The sequence below is a fragment of the Pteronotus mesoamericanus genome, unplaced genomic scaffold (assembly GCF_021234165.1).
Source record: "Pteronotus mesoamericanus isolate MK-2021 breed Mesoamerican mustached bat unplaced genomic scaffold, CSHL_Meso_final scaffold_54, whole genome shotgun sequence".
NCBI lineage: Eukaryota > Metazoa > Chordata > Mammalia > Chiroptera > Mormoopidae > Pteronotus > Pteronotus mesoamericanus.
In genome coordinates, this window is record NW_026555321.1 from 40,414,506 (window position 1) to 40,417,200 (window position 2,695).

The window sequence follows — 2,695 nt, forward strand, 5'->3', positions numbered from 1 at the left end:
ATCAGCTATAAAAAAAATTTTTATAGATAACTCTTTATTGCAATTTTTTTGTTAGTTTAAACACTCTGCCTCTAATTTAGAGCAGTGTTTTCCCCAAGAGTTAAAGTGAATTCCATGAAATGCTAGTCCCATGAGATGCTCCTAGATGAGAAATTGAATACCATAAACCTCTCTCAGATATTCCCAATGCAAATTAGTGAATTAAAGTTTCTGAGTAAATGAAGTCCTGAAGTACAGAAACCTATCTGTATTTAACCAAGTGTTTCCCAGGCATTGGTCTATGAAATCCTTTTGTCCTTTAACACTCATTTAAATCCCATAAAGCTAGTGTTCCAAGGAATATACTTTGGAACAATGGTCCTCAAACTGACATGTTCATTAGAATCTCTTGGAGACCTTGATAAGACAGATTTCTTAGCCAGGCCCCCAGAGTTTCTGATCCAGTAGGTCTGAGGTAGGACCCAAGAATTTGCATTTCTAACTAGTTTTCAGGTGCTGCTGATGCTGCTCATTCAGGGACAATACTTTGAAAACAACTATTTTGATATATGTAGAATTAGACTTATTTTTTCCCAACTTTCAGGCTGTTTTGATAATAACTCTGGGCTATCAAAATCCATATTAGTCATATTAGATTTGAAATAGGACTTACATTCATTTATTCAACCAATATTTATTGAGAATCAACTATTTGTGAGGCACTGGGGTAGGAAGCTTGGAGAAGTGGAAAACAGAGAAGGCAAAGACCCTATATATACAACCCATGAACATGAACTAAGGGGGGTGATGCAGGAGGGTGGAGGGTGCAGGACAGAGAGGGATAAAGGGGAGGAAAAAACCAGGACAACTTAATAGCATAATCAATAAAATATACTTTTAAAAAAAGAAGTTTGGAGAAGTGGAGAAACACTGGGAGGACATACATCTTTTCAGAAATCATGATATAGTAAAGAAAAAATAAAAAACAAATAAATACAATTGTAAGTTTAAGAAGAACTATGAAGGAAAAGCAGGGCATTGATGCAGAGAGATTAATTACCATGGGTACTTAGTTTAGCTTGATCTGATGGAGCCATGTAGCTCTTTTCACAAGAGACAGTGTCTATTTTACTACCCTTTGAATCTGAGCTGTCCTTGTGACTGGCTTTGCCCAACAGAATATGGCAGAAGTGCTATTATGCATGTTCAAGAGTCTAGGCATAAAGAAACCTTCAGCTTCCATTCTCACCCTCTTAGAACCCTGAAACCACCTTACCCTGAAGAACTGGGATGAAAACCATGTGGAGAGAGAGAGACTTTCTATCCCAGCGGAGCCCAGGCTCAAGTCAACCTGCTAGCTGACTGCCACCACTAGAGTGAGCCAAGACAAGACCAGAACAATTCATCCAATTTACAGAATTATGAAAAATGATAAATACTTGTTGTTTTAAGCCACTGAGTTTTGTGGTACTTTGATATGAAGTAAAAGCAATAGAGGATCATGCAACAGCTCTGAGAGAAAGGGCATTTGATGTGAAAAATAAGTAGATGTTGGGAAGGCAAAAGGCAGATTAGGAAGAGAATTCTAGACCAAGAATGATAGAGTCCTGGCTCAGAGTGGGCAACTCTCAGCTTCTCCAATAGCTGAAGTGGGTGTCCAATGGGAAGGGATGCGTCATGTCATGGATGCTGTGACAAGCCATTCAGAAACTGCCTCCCTTCAAGACTGAAGCACTGAATCCCCTGGTTTCTGCAGGCAATGATGACTAACAACACTCAGCCAATCTCTCTCTGGGAATTCACTTTGATTGAAGAGAGCTGCCTAATCTAATGTCATGGGCCTCCTGGGGGGCAGCTTGCATCCAATGACTAGTCTATATGCCAAATGGGAGGGGGTTTAAGGAACTTGGTACAAAAAAGTGAAGAAATGAAGAAGTACAAATTGATACTTACAAACAGTTATGAGGATGTAAAGTACAACACAGGAAATATAGTCAATAATATTGTAATAACTGTGTATGGTCCCAGGTGGGTACCAGACTTATGGGGAGATCACTTCATTAGTAATACAAATGTCTAACCACTATGCTGTTCACCAGAAACTAATATAATATTGAATGTCAACTGTAAATGAAACATAAATAAAATAAGAGAAAAAAAGCCTACATGTATATGTAGGAGAGGAAACAGATGTTGGCATAATGGCCCAGTTCCTTGCCACCATGATTACAGACAATGCCAGAACTTTCTGTGGGACCAGATGATGCCTTTGTTGTGACTACACCATGGATTAACTTCTCCATATGTTCAATCCTGCTTTCCTTACTCCCCCTAGAGCACAGGGCAAGGACATTGCTGGGTGGGAGTGGTGGGGATTGGGAGGTAGAGGAGGGAGACTATGGCAACAGCACAAGTGAAAGAAGATAGCTTGGACTGTCCTAGTGGATTTGGAGGTGGAGATAAGTGGACAAACTTGGGGTTAGGAGTTAGAGCTTGGAGAATGTGCAGTGATTTGAATGATGAGGAAACAAGACAGGATTACTACTAATGCCATGGAGAGCCAAATTGGCACCTGAGACAAAAGGAAAAACAGTAATACTTTATTTAATTTATTTAAAATCTTTATATTTTGTTCATCATGGATGGTTTTTGCATTTATTTTGATTTTTTAAATATTGTTTGATTTTATTGATGAGTTTTTTTGGCATGCCCTTAA